Source organism: Taudactylus pleione, unplaced genomic scaffold, assembly GCF_031769625.1.
Source record: "Taudactylus pleione unplaced genomic scaffold, aTauple2 ptg000085l, whole genome shotgun sequence".
NCBI classification, from domain to species: domain Eukaryota; kingdom Metazoa; phylum Chordata; class Amphibia; order Anura; family Myobatrachidae; genus Taudactylus; species Taudactylus pleione.
Genome location: NW_028284487.1, coordinates 16,074,103 through 16,091,010, shown reverse-complemented (window position 1 = coordinate 16,091,010; position 16,908 = coordinate 16,074,103). Strand labels below are relative to the sequence as shown.

The following is a 16,908-nucleotide window of genomic DNA, read 5'->3' as shown; positions in this document are numbered from 1 at the left end:
ATACACAATCATCAGTAGGGAGAGCAAGAGGTACATATACTGTATATACACAATCAGTAGGGAGAGCGGAAAGTACATATACTGTATGTACACAATCATCAGTAGGGAGAGCGGGAAGTAGTACACATACTGTATATACACAATCATCAGTAGGGAGAGCAAGAGGTACATATACTGTATATACACAATCATCAGTAGGGAGAGCGGGAAGTACATATACTGTATATACACAATCATCAGTAGGGAGAGCGGGAAGTACATATACTGTATATACACAATCACCAGTAGGGAGAGCGGGAAGTACATATACTGTATATACACAATCACCAGTAGGGAGAGCGGGAAGTACATATACTGTATATAAACAATCACCAGTAGGGAGAGCGGGAAGTACATATACTGTATATACACAATCATCAGTAGGGAGAGCGGGAAGTACATATACTGTATATACACAATCATCAGTAGGGAGAGCGGGAAGCACATATACTATATATACACAATCATCAGTAGTGAGAGCGGGAAGTAGTACACATACTGTATATACACAATCATCAGTAGGGAGAGCGAGAAGTACATATACTGTATATACACAATCAGTAGGGAGAGCGGGAAGTACATATACTATATATACACAATCATCTGCAGGGAGAGCGAGAAGTAGTACACATACTGTATATGCACAATCATCAGTAGGGAGAGCGAGAAGTAGTACACATACTGTATATACACAGCAGTAGGGAGAGCGAGAAGTACATATACTGTATATACACAATCATCAGTAGGGAGAGCGAGAAGTACATATACTGTATATACACAATCATCAGTAGGGAAAGCGAGAAGTAGTACACATACTGTATATACACAATCATCAGTAGGGAAAGCGAGAAGTAGTACACATACTGTATATACACAATCATCAGTAGGGAGAGCGAGATGTAGTACACATACTGTATATATACAATCATCAGTAGGGAGAGCGAGAAGTAGTACACATACTGTATATATATATATATACACAATCATCAGGTGGGAGAGCGGGAAGTAGTACACATACTGTATATACACAGCAGTAGGGAGAGCGAGAAGTACATATACTGTATATACACAATCATCAGTAGGGAAAGCGAGAAGTAGTACACATACTGTATATACACAATCATCAGTAGGGAGAGCGAGATGTAGTACACATACTGTATATACACAATCATCAGTAGGGAGTGCGAGAAGTAGTATACATACTGTATATATATATATATATATACACAATCAGGTGGGAGAGCGGGAAGTAGTACACATACTGTATATACACAATCATCAGTAGGGAGAGCGAGAAGTAGTACACATACTGTATATATACAATCATCAGTAGGGAGAGCGAGAAGTACATATACTGTATATACACAATCATCAGTAGGGAGAGCGGGAAGTACATATACTGTATATACACAATTATCTGTAGGGAGAGCGAGAAGTAGTACACATACTGTATATACACAATCATCAGTAGGGAGAGCGAGAAGTACATATACTGTATATACACAATCATCAGTAGGGAGAGCAAGAGGTACATATACTGTATATACACAATCAGTAGGGAGAGCGGAAAGTACATATACTGTATGTACACAATCATCAGTAGGGAGAGCGGGAAGTAGTACACATACTGTATATACACAATCATCAGTAGGGAGAGCGAGAAGTAGTACACATACTGTATATACACAGCAGTAGGGAGAGCGAGAAGTACATATACTGTATATACACAATCATCAGTAGGGAAAGCGAGAAGTAGTACACATACTGTATATACACAATCATCAGTAGGGAGAGCGAGATGTAGTACACATACTGTATATATATATATATATATATATACAATCATCAGGTGGGAGAGCGGGAAGTAGTACACATACTGTATATACACAGCAGTAGGGAGAGCGAGAAGTACATATACTGTATATACACAATCATCAGTAGGGAGAGCGAGAAGTAGTACACATACTGTATATACACAGCAGTAGGGAGAGCGAGAAGTACATATACTGTATATAGACAATCATCAGTAGGGAGAGCGAGAAGTACATATACTGTATATACACAATCATCAGTAGGGAAAGCGAGAAGTAGTACACATACTGTATATACACAATCATCAGTAGGGAGAGCGAGATGTAGTACACATACTGTATATACACAATCATCAGTAGGGAGAGCGAGAAGTAGTACACATACTGTATATATATATATATATATATATATATATATATATACAATCATCAGGTGGGAGAGCGGGAAGTAGTACACATACTGTATATACACAATCATCAGTAGGGAGAGCGAGAAGTAGTACACATACTGTATATATACAATAATCAGTAGGGAGAGCGAGAAGTACATATACTGTATATACACAATCATCAGTAGGGAGAGCGGGAAGTACATATACTGTATATACACAATTATCTGTAGGGAGAGCGAGAAGTAGTACACATACTGTATATACACAATCATCAGTAGGGAGAGCGAGAAGTACATATACTGTATATACACAATCATCAGTAGGGAGAGCGGGAAGTACATATACTGTATATACACAATCATCAGTAGGGAGAGCGAGATGTAGTACACATACTGTATATACACAATCATCAGTAGGGAGAGCAAGAGGTACATATACTGTATATACACAATCAGTAGGGAGAGCGGAAAGTACATATACTGTATGTACACAATCATCAGTAGGGAGAGCGGGAAGTACATATACTGTATGTACACAATCATCAGTAGTGAGAGCGGGAAGTAGTACACATACTGTATATACACAATCATCAGTAGTGAGAGCGGGAAGTAGTACACATACTGTATATACACAATCATCAGTAGGGCGAGCGAGAAGTACATATACTGTATATACACAATCATCAGTAGTGAGAGCGGGAAGTAGTACACATACTGTATATACACAATCATCAGTAGGGCGAGCGAGAAGTACATATACTGTATATACACAATCAGTAGGGAGAGCGGGAAGTACATATACTGTATATACACAATCAGTAGGGAGAGCGAGAAGTACATATACTGTATATACACAATCATCTGCAGGGAGAGCGAGAAGTAGTACACATACTGTATATACACAATCATCAGTAGGGAGAGCGGGAAGTAGTACACATACTGTATATACACAATCATCAGTAGGGAGAGCGGGAAGTAGTACACATACTGTATATACACAATCATCAGTAGGGAGAGCGAGAAGTAGTACACATACTGTATATATACAATCATCAGTAGGGAGAGCGGGAAGTACATATACAGTATGTACACAATCATCAGTAGTGAGAGCGGGAAGTAGTACACATACTGTATATACACAATCATCAGTAGGGAGAGCGAGAAGTAGTACACATACTGTATATATACAATCATCAGTAGGGAGAGCGGGAAGTAGTACACATACTGTATATACACAATCATCAGTAGGGAGAGCGAGAAGTAGTACACATACTGTATATACACAATCATCAGTAGGGAGAGCGAGATGTAGTACACATACTGTATATATATATATATACAATCATCAGGTGGGAGAGCGGGAAGTAGTACACATACTGTATATACACAGCAGTAGGGAGAGCGAGAAGTACATATACTGTATATACACAATCATCAGTAGGGAGAGCGAGAAGTAGTACACATACTGTATATACACAGCAGTAGGGAGAGCGAGAAGTACATATACTGTATATACACAATCATCAGTAGTGAGAGCGGGAAGTAGTACACATACTGTATATACACAATCATCAGTAGGGAGAGCGAGAAGTACATATACTGTATATACACAATCATCAGTAGGGAGAGCGGGAAGTACATATACTGTATATACACAATTATCTGTAGGGAGAGCGAGAAGTAGTACACATACTGTATATACACAATCATCAGTAGGGAGAGCGAGAAGTACATATACTGTATATACACAATCAGTAAGGAGAGCGGGAAGTACATATACTGTATATACACAATCATCAGAAGGGAGAGCGAGAAGTACATATACTGTATATACACAATCATCAGTAGGGAGAGCGGGAAGTACATATACTGTATATACACAATCATCAGTAGGGAGAGCGAGATGTATTACACATACTGTATATACACAATCATCAGTAGGGAGAGCGAGAAGTAGTACACATACTGTATATATATATATATATATACAATCATCAGGTGGGAGAGCGGGAAGTAGTACACATACTGTATATACACAATCATCAGTAGGGAGAGCGAGAAGTAGTACACATACTGTATATACACAATCATCAGTAGGGAGAGCGAGAAGTAGTACACATACTGTATATACACAATCATCAGTAGTGAGAGCGAGAAGTACATATACTGTATATACACAATCATCAGTAGGGAGAGCGGGAAGTACATATACTGTATATACACAATCATCAGTAGTGAGAGCGAGAAGTACATATACTGTATATACACACTCATCAGTAGGGAGAGCGGGAAGTACATATACTGTATATACACAATCATCAGTAGGGAGAGCGGGAAGTACATATACTGTATATACACAATCATCAGTAGTGAGAGCGGGAAGTAGTACACATACTGTATATACACAATCATCAGTAGGGAGAGCGAGAAGTACATATACTGTATATACACAATCATCAGTAGGGAGAGCGGGAAGTACATATACTGTATATACACAATCATCAGTAGGGAGAGCGGGAAGTACATATACTGTATATACACAATCATCAATAGGGAGAGCGGGAAGTACATATACTGTATATACACAATCATCAATAGGGAGAGCGGGAAGTACATATACTGTATATACACAATTATCAGTAGGGAGAGCGGGAAGTACATATACTGTATATACACAATCATCAGTAGTGAGAGCGGGAAGTAGTACACATACTGTATATACACAATCAGTAGGGAGAGCGAGAAGTACATATACTGTATATACACAATCATCAGTAGGGAGAGCGGGAAGTACATATACTGTATATACACAATCATCAGTAGGGAGAGCGGGAAGTACATATACTGTATATACACAATCATCAATAGGGAGAGCGGGAAGTACATATACTGTATATACACAATCATCAGTAGGGAGAGCGAGATGTAGTACACATACTGTATATACACAATCATCAGTAGGGAGAGCGAGAAGTAGTACACATACTGTATATATATATATATATATACACAATCATCAGGTGGGAGAGCGGGAAGTAGTACACATACTGTATATACACAATCATCAGTAGGGAGAGCGAGAAGTAGTACACATACTGTATATACACAATCATCAGTAGGGAGAGCGGGAAGTACATATACTGTATATACACAATCATCAGTAGGGAGAGCGGGAAGTACATATACTGTATATACACAATTATCAATAGGGAGAGCGGGAAGTACATATACTGTATATACACAATTATCAGTAGGGAGAGCGGGAAGTACATATACTGTATATACACAATCATCAGTAGTGAGAGCGGGAAGTAGTACACATACTGTATATACACAATCAGTAGGGAGAGCGAGAAGTACATATACTGTATATACACAATCATCAGTAGGGAGAGCGGGAAGTACATATACTGTATATACACAATCATCAATAGGGAGAGCGGGAAGTACATATACTGTATATACACAATTATCAGTAGGGAGAGCGGGAAGTACATATACTGTATATACACAATCATCAGTAGTGAGAGCGGGAAGTAGTACACATACTGTATATACACAATCAGTAGGGAGAGCGAGAAGTACATATACTGTATATACACAATCATCAGTAGGGAGAGCGGGAAGTACATATACTGTATATACACAATCATCAGTAGGGAGAGCGGGAAGTACATATACTGTATATACACAATCATCAATAGGGAGAGCGGGAAGTACATATACTGTATATACACAATCATCAGTAGGGAGAGCGAGATGTAGTACACATACTGTATATACACAATCATCAGTAGGGAGAGCGAGAAGTAGTACACATACTGTATATATATATATATATACAATCATCAGGTGGGAGAGCGGGAAGTAGTACACATACTGTATATACACAATCATCAGTAGGGAGAGCGATAAGTAGTACACATACTGTATATACACAGCAGTAGGGAGAGCGAGAAGTACATATACTGTATATACACAATCATCAGTAGGGAGAGCGAGAAGTACATATACTGTATATACACAATCATCAGTAGGGAAAGCGAGAAGTAGTACACATACTGTATATACACAATCATCAGTAGGGAGAGCGAGATGTAGTACACATACTGTATATATATATATATATACAATCATCAGGTGGGAGAGCGGGAAGTAGTACACATACTGTATATACACAGCAGTAGGGAGAGCGAGAAGTACATATACTGTATATACACAATCATCAGTAGGGAGAGCGAGAAGTAGTACACATACTGTATATACACAGCAGTAGGGAGAGCGAGAAGTACATATACTGTATATAGACAATCATCAGTAGGGAGAGCGAGAAGTACATATACTGTATATACACAATCATCAGTAGGGAAAGCGAGAAGTAGTACACATACTGTATATACACAATCATCAGTAGGGAGAGCGAGATGTAGTACACATACTGTATATAAACAATCATCAGTAGGGAGAGCGAGAAGTAGTACACATACTGTATATATATATATATATATATATATACAATCATCAGGTGGGAGAGCGGGAAGTAGTACACATACTGTATATACACAATCATCAGTAGGGAGAGCGAGAAGTAGTACACATACTGTATATATACAATCATCAGTAGGGAGAGCGAGAAGTACATATATTGTATATACACAATCATCAGTAGGGAGAGCGGGAAGTACATATACTGTATATACACAATTATCTGTAGGGAGAGCGAGAAGTAGTACACATACTGTATATACACAATCATCAGTAGGGAGAGCGAGAAGTACATATACTGTATATACACAATCATCAGTAGGGAGAGCGGGAAGTACATATACTGTATATACACAATCATCAGTAGGGAGACCGGAATTACATATACTGTATATACACAATCATCAGTAGGGAGAGCGAGATGTAGTACACATACTGTATATACACAATCATCAGTAGGGAGAGCAAGAGGTACATATACTGTATATACACAATCAGTAGGGAGAGCGGAAAGTACATATACTGTATGTACACAATCATCAGTAGGGAGAGCGGGAAGTACATATACTGTATGTACACAATCATCAGTAGTGAGAGCGGGAAGTAGTACACATACTGTATATACACAATCATCAGTAGTGAGAGCGGGAAGTAGTACACATACTGTATATACACAATCATCAGTAGGGCGAGCGAGAAGTACATATACTGTATATACACAATCAGTAGGGAGAGTGGGAAGTACATATACTGTATATACACAATCAGTAGGGAGAGCGAGAAGTACATATACTGTATATACACAATCATCTGCAGGGAGAGCGAGAAGTAGTACACATACTGTATATACACAATCATCAGTAGGGAGAGCGGGAAGTAGTACACATACTGTATATACACAATCATCAGTAGGGAGAGCGGGAAGTAGTACACATACTGTATATACACAATCATCAGTAGGGAGAGCGAGAAGTAGTACACATACTGTATATATACAATCATCAGTAGGGAGAGCGGGAAGTACATATACAGTATGTACACAATCATCAGTAGTGAGAGCGGGAAGTAGTACACATACTGTATATACACAATCATCAGTAGGGAGAGCGAGAAGTAGTACACATACTGTATATATACAATCATCAGTAGGGAGAGCGAGAAGTACATATACTGTATATACACAATCATCAGTAGTGAGAGCGGGAAGTAGTACACATACTGTATATACACAATCATCAGTAGGGAGAGCGAGAAGTACATATACTGTATATACACAATCATCAGTAGGGAGAGCGGGAAGTACATATACTGTATATACACAATTATCTGTAGGGAGAGCGAGAAGTAGTACACATACTGTATATACACAATCATCAGTAGGGAGAGCGAGAAGTACATATACTGTATATACACAATCAGTAAGGAGAGCGGGAAGTACATATACTGTATATACACAATCATCAGTAGGGAGAGCGAGAAGTACATATACTGTATATACACAATCATCAGTAGGGAGAGCGGGAAGTACATATACTGTATATACACAATCATCAGTAGGGAGAGCGAGAAGTACATATACTGTATATACACAATCATCAGTAGTGAGAGCGGGAAGTACATATACTGTATATACACAATCATCAGTAGTGAGAGCGAGAAGTACATATACTGTATATACACACTCATCAGTAGGGAGAGCGGGAAGTACATATACTGTATATACACAATTATCAGTAGGGAGAGCGGGAAGTACATATACTGTATATACACAATCATCAGTAGTGAGAGCGGGAAGTAGTACACATACTGTATATACACAATCATCAGTAGGGAGAGCGAGAAGTACATATACTGTATATACACAATCATCAGTAGGGAGAGCGGGAAGTACATATACTGTATATACACAATCATCAGTAGGGAGAGCGGGAAGTACATATACTGTATATACACAATCATCAATAGGGAGAGCGGGAAGTACATATACTGTATATACACAATCATCAATAGGGAGAGCGGGAAGTACATATACTGTATATACACAATTATCAGTAGGGAGAGCGGGAAGTACATATACTGTATATACACAATCATCAGTAGTGAGAGCGGGAAGTAGTACACATACTGTATATACACAATCATCAGTAGGGCGAGCGAGAAGTACATATACTGTATATACACAATCAGTAGGGAGAGCGGGAAGTACATATACTGAATATACACAATCAGTAGGGAGAGCGAGAAGTACATATACTGTATATACACAATCATCTGCAGGGAGAGCGAGAAGTAGTACACATACTGTATATACACAATCATCAGTAGGGAGAGCGGGAAGTAGTACACATACTGTATATACACAATCATCAGTAGGGAGAGCGGGAAGTAGTACACATACTGTATATACACAATCATCAGTAGGGAGAGCGAGAAGTAGTACACATACTGTATATATACAATCATCAGTAGGGAGAGCGGGAAGTACATATACAGTATGTACACAATTATCAGTAGGGAGAGCGAGAAGTACATATACTGTATATACACAATCATCAGCAGTGAGAGCGGGAAGTAGTACACATACTGTATATACACAATTATCAGTAGGGAGAGCGAGAAGTACATATACTGTATATACACAATCATCAGTAGGGAGAGCGGGAAGTACATATACTGTATATACACAATTATCTGTAGGGAGAGCGAGAAGTAGTACACATACTGTATATACACAATCATCAGTAGGGAGAGTGAGAAGTACATATACTGTATATACACAATCAGTAAGGAGAGCGGGAAGTACATATACTGTATATACACAATCATCAGTAGGGAGAGCGAGAAGTACATATACTGTATATACACAATCATCAGTAGGGAGAGCGGGAAGTACATATACTGTATATACACAATCATCAGTAGGGAGAGCGAGAAGTAGTACACATACTGTATATATATATATATATATATACAATCATCAGGTGGGAGAGCGGGAAGTAGTACACATACTGTATATACACAATCATCAGTAGGGAGAGCGAGAAGTAGTACACATACTGTATATACACAATCATCAGTAGGGAGAGCGAGAAGTAGTACACATACTGTATATACACAATCATCAGTAGTGAGAGCGAGAAGTACATATACTGTATATACACAATCATCAGTAGGGAGAGCGGGAAGTACACATACTGTATATACACAATCATCAGTAGTGAGAGCGAGAAGTACATATACTGTATATACACACTCATCAGTAGGGAGAGCGGGAAGTACATATACTGTATATACACAATCATCAGTAGTGAGAGCGGGAAGTACATATACTGTATATACACAATCATCAGTAGTGAGAGCGAGAAGTACATATACTGTATATACACACTCATCAGTAGGGAGAGCGGGAAGTACATATACTGTATATACACAATTATCAGTAGGGAGAGCGGGAAGTACATATACTGTATATACACAATCATCAGTAGTGAGAGCGGGAAGTAGTACACATACTGTATATACACAATCATCAGTAGGGAGAGCGAGAAGTACATATACTGTATATACACAATCATCAGTAGGGAGAGCGGGAAGTACATATACTGTATATACACAATCATCAGTAGGGAGAGCGGGAAGTACATATACTGTATATACACAATCATCAATAGGGAGAGCGGGAAGTACATATACTGTATATACACAATCATCAATAGGGAGAGCGGGAAGTACATATACTGTATATACACAATTATCAGTAGGGAGAGCGGGAAGTACATATACTGTATATACACAATCATTAGTAGTGAGAGCGGGAAGTAGTACACATACTGTATATACACAATCAGTAGGGAGAGCGAGAAGTACATATACTGTATATACACAATCATCAGTAGGGAGAGCGGGAAGTACATATACTGTATATACACAATCATCAATAGGGAGAGCGGGAAGTACATATACTGTATATACACAATTATCAGTAGGGAGAGCGGGAAGTACATATACTGTATATACACAATCATCAGTAGTGAGAGCGGGAAGTAGTACACATACTGTATATACACAATCAGTAGGGAGAGCGAGAAGTACATATACTGTATATACACAATCATCAGTAGGGAGAGCGGGAAGTACATATACTGTATGTACACAATCATCAGTAGGGAGAGCGGGAAGTACATATACTGTATATACACAATCATCAATAGGGAGAGCGGGAAGTACATATACTGTATATACACAATCATCAGTAGGGAGAGCGAGATGTAGTACACATACTGTATATACACAATCATCAGTAGGGAGAGCGAGAAGTAGTACACATACTGTATATATATATATATATACAATCATCAGGTGGGAGAGCGGGAAGTAGTACACATACTGTATATACACAATCATCAGTAGGGAGAGCGAGAAGTAGTACACATACTGTATATACACAGCAGTAGGGAGAGCGAGAAGTACATATACTGTATATACACAATCATCAGTAGTGAGAGCGGGAAGTAGTACACATACTGTATATACACAATCAGTAGGGAGAGCGAGAAGTACATATACTGTATATACACAATCATCAGTAGGGAGAGCGGGAAGTACATATACTGTATATACACAATCATCAGTAGGGAGAGCGGGAAGTACATATACTGTATATACACAATCATCAATAGGGAGAGCGGGAAGTACATATACTGTATATACACAATCATCAGTAGGGAGAGCGAGATGTAGTACACATACTGTATATACACAATCATCAGTAGGGAGAGCGAGAAGTAGTACACATACTGTATATACACAGCAGTAGGGAGAGCGAGAAGTACATATACTGTATATACACAATCATCAGTAGGGAGAGCGAGAAGTACATATACTGTATATACACAATCATCAGTAGGGAAAGCGAGAAGTAGTACACATACTGTATATACACAATCATCAGTAGGGAGAGCGAGATGTAGTACACATACTGTATATATATATATATACACAATCATCAGGTGGGAGAGCGGGAAGTAGTACACATACTGTATATACACAGCAGTAGGGAGAGCGAGAAGTACATATACTGTATATACACAATCATCAGTAGGGAGAGCGAGAAGTAGTACACATACTGTATATACACAGCAGTAGGGAGAGCGAGAAGTACATATACTGTATATAGACAATCATCAGTAGGGAGAGCGAGAAGTACATATACTGTATATACACAATCATCAGTAGGGAAAGCGAGAAGTAGTACACATACTGTATATACACAATCATCAGTAGGGAGAGCGAGATGTAGTACACATACTGTATATACACAATCATCAGTAGTGAGAGCGGGAAGTAGTACACATACTGTATATACACAATCATCAGTAGTGAGAGCGGGAAGTAGTACACATACTGTATATACACAATCATCAGTAGGGCGAGCGAGAAGTACATATACTGTATATACACAATCATCAGTAGTGAGAGCGAGAAGTACATATACTGTATATACACAATCAGTAGGGAGAGCGGGAAGTACATATACTGTATATACACAATCAGTAGGGAGAGCGAGAAGTACATATACTGTATATACACAATCATCTGCAGGGAGAGCGAGAAGTAGTACACATACTGTATATACACAATCATCAGTAGGGAGAGCGGGAAGTAGTACACATACTGTATATACACAATCATCAGTAGGGAGAGCGGGAAGTAGTACACATACTGTATATACACAATCATCAGTAGGGAGAGCGAGAAGTAGTACACATACTGTATATATACAATCATCAGTAGGGAGAGCGGGAAGTACATATACAGTATGTACACAATCATCAGTAGTGAGAGCGGGAAGTAGTACACATACTGTATATACACAATCATCAGTAGGGAGAGCGAGAAGTAGTACACATACTGTATATATACAATCATCAGTAGGGAGAGCGAGAAGTACATATACTGTATATACACAATCATCAGTAGTGAGAGCGGGAAGTAGTACACATACTGTATATACACAATCATCAGTAGGGAGAGCGAGAAGTACATATACTGTATATACACAATCATCAGTAGGGAGAGCGGGAAGTACATATACTGTATATACACAATTATCTGTAGGGAGAGCGAGAAGTAGTACACATACTGTATATACACAATCATCAGTAGGGAGAGCGAGACGTACATATACTGTATATACACAATCAGTAAGGAGAGCGGGAAGTACATATACTGTATATACACAATCATCAGTAGGGAGAGCGAGAAGTACATATACTGTATATACACAATCATCAGTAGGGAGAGCGGGAAGTACATATACTGTATATACACAATCATCAGTAGGGAGAGCGAGAAGAAGTACACATACTGTATATATATATATATATATATATACAATCATCAGGTGGGAGAGCGGGAAGTAGTACACATACTGTATATACACAATCATCAGTAGGGAGAGCGAGAAGTAGTACACATACTGTATATACACAATCATCAGTAGGGAGAGCGAGAAGTAGTACACATACTGTATATACACAATCATCAGTAGTGAGAGCGAGAAGTACATATACTGTATATACACAATCATCAGTAGGGAGAGCGGGAAGTACATATACTGTATATACACAATCATCAGTAGTGAGAGCGAGAAGTACATATACTGTATATACACACTCATCAGTAGGGAGAGCGGGAAGTACATATACTGTATATACACAATCATCAGTAGTGAGAGCGGGAAGTACATATACTGTATATACACACTCATCAGTAGGGAGAGCGGGAAGTACATATACTGTATATACACAATCATCAGTAGTGAGAGCGAGAAGTACATATACTGTATATACACACTCATCAGTAGGGAGAGCGGGAAGTACATATACTGTATATACACAATTATCAGTAGGGAGAGCGGGAAGTACATATACTGTATATACACAATCATCAGTAGTGAGAGCGGGAAGTAGTACACATACTGTATATACACAATCATCAGTAGGGAGAGCGAGAAGTACATATACTGTATATACACAATCATCAGTAGGGAGAGCGGGAAGTACATATACTGTATATACACAATCATCAGTAGGGAGAGCGGGAAGTACATATACTGTATATACACAATCATCAATAGGGAGAGCGGGAAGTACATATACTGTATATACACAATCATCAATAGGGAGAGCGGGAAGTACATATACTGTATATACACAATTATCAGTAGGGAGAGCGGGAAGTACATATACTGTATATACACAATCATCAGTAGTGAGAGCGGGAAGTAGTACACATACTGTATATACACAATCAGTAGGGAGAGCGAGAAGTACATATACTGTATATACACAATCATCAGTAGGGAGAGCGGGAAGTACATATACTGTATATACACAATCATCAATAGGGAGAGCGGGAAGTACATATACTGTATATACACAATTATCAGTAGGGAGAGCGGGAAGTAGTACACATACTGTATATACACAATCATCAGTAGGGAGAGCGAGAAGTAGTACACATACTGTATATACACAGCAGTAGGGAGAGCGAGAAGTACATATACTGTATATACACAATCATCAGTAGGGAGAGCGAGAAGTACATATACTGTATATACACAATCATCAGTAGGGAAAGCGAGAAGTAGTACACATACTGTATATACACAATCATCAGTAGGGAGAGCGAGATGTAGTACACATACTGTATATATATATATATACAATCATCAGGTGGGAGAGCGGGAAGTAGTACACATACTGTATATACACAGCAGTAGGGAGAGCGAGAAGTACATATACTGTATATACACAATCATCAGTAGGGAGAGCGAGAAGTAGTACACATACTGTATATACACAGCAGTAGGGAGAGCGAGAAGTACATATACTGTATATAGACAATCATCAGTAGGGAGAGCGAGAAGTACATATACTGTATATACACAATCATCAGTAGGGAAAGCGAGAAGTAGTACACATACTGTATATACACAATCATCAGTAGGGAGAGCGAGATGTAGTACACATACTGTATATACACAATCATCAGTAGGGAGAGCGAGAAGTAGTACACATACTGTATATATATATATATATATATATATACAATCATCAGGTGGGAGAGCGGGAAGTAGTACACATACTGTATATACACAATCATCAGTAGGGAGAGCGAGAAGTAGTACACATACTGTATATATACAATCATCAGTAGGGAGAGCGAGAAGTACATATACTGTATATACACAATCATCAGTAGGGAGAGCGGGAAGTACATATACTGTATATACACAATTATCTGTAGGGAGAGCGAGAAGTAGTACACATACTGTATATACACAATCATCAGTAGGGAGAGCGAGAAGTACATATACTGTATATACACAATCATCAGTAGGGAGACCGGAAGTACATATACTGTATATACACAATCATCAGTAGGGAGAGCGAGATGTAGTACACATACTGTATATACACAATCATCAGTAGGGAGAGCAAGAGGTACATATACTGTATATACACAATCAGTAGGGAGAGCGGAAAGTACATATACTGTATGTACACAATCATCAGTAGGGAGAGCGGGAAGTACATATACTGTATGTACACAATCATCAGTAGTGAGAGCGGGAAGTAGTACACATACTGTAAATACACAATCATCAGTAGTGAGAGCGGGAAGTAGTACACATACTGTATATACACAATCATCAGTAGGGCGAGCGAGAAGTACATATACTGTATATACACAATCAGTAGGGAGAGCGGGAAGTACATATACTGTATAGACACAATCATCTGCAGGGAGAGCGAGAAGTACATATACTGTATAGACACAATCATCTGCAGGGAGAGCGAGAAGTAGTACACATACTGTATATACACAATCATCAGTAGGGAGAGCGGGAAGTAGTACACATACTGTATATACACAATCATCAGTAGGGAGAGCGGGAAGTAGTACACATACTGTATATACACAATCATCAGTAGGGAGAGCGAGAAGTAGTACACATACTGTATATATACAATCATCAGTAGGGAGAGCGGGAAGTACATATACAGTATGTACACAATCATCAGTAGTGAGAGCGGGAAGTAGTACACATACTGTATATACACAATCATCAGTAGGGAGAGCGAGAAGTAGTACACATACTGTATATATACAATCATCAGTAGGGAGAGCGAGAAGTACATATACTGTATATACACAATCATCAGTAGTGAGAGCGGGAAGTAGTACACATACTGTATATACACAATCATCAGTAGGGAGAGCGAGAAGTACATATACTGTATATACACAATCATCAGTAGGGAGAGCGGGAAGTACATATACTGTATATACACAATTATCTGTAGGGAGAGCGAGAAGTAGTACACATACTGTATATACACAATCATCAGTAGGGAGAGCGAGAAGTACATATACTGTATATACACAATCAGTAAGGAGAGCGGGAAGTACATATACTGTATATACACAATCATCAGTAGGGAGAGCGAGAAGTACATATACTGTATATACACAATCATCAGTAGGGAGAGCGGGAAGTACATATACTGTATATACACAATCATCAGTAGGGAGAGCGAGATGTATTACACATACTGTATATACACAATCATCAGTAGGGAGAGCGAGAAGTAGTACACATACTGTATATATATATATATATATATATATATACAATCATCAGGTGGGAGAGCGGGAAGTAGTACACATACTGTATATACACAATCATCAGTAGGGAGAGCGAGAAGTAGTACACATACTGTATATACACAATCATCAGTAGGGAGAGCGAGAAGTAGTACACATACTGTATATACACAATCATCAGTAGTGAGAGCGAGAAGTACATATACTGTATATACACAATCATCAGTAGGGAGAGCGGGAAGTACATATACTGTATATACACAATCATCAGTAGTGAGAGCGAGAAGTACATATACTGTATATACACACTCATCAGTAGGGAGAGCGGGAAGTACATATACTGTATATACACAATCATCAGTAGTGAGAGCGGGAAGTACATATACTGTATATACACAATCATCAGTAGTGAGAGCGAGAAGTACATATACTGTATATACACACTCATCAGTAGGGAGAGCGGGAAGTACATATACTGTATATACACAATTATCAGTAGGGAGAGCGGGA

The 16,908-nt window shown here is 38.8% G+C and overlaps 1 protein-coding gene across 1 annotated transcript in view; it reads right to left on the bottom strand.

Annotated features, from left to right (window-relative positions):
- B3GAT3 (beta-1,3-glucuronyltransferase 3) overlaps positions 1–16,908 on the bottom strand; it is a 31,352-nt gene that overhangs the window by 3,541 nt on the left and 10,903 nt on the right. The gene's annotated exons all lie outside the window — the stretch shown is intronic.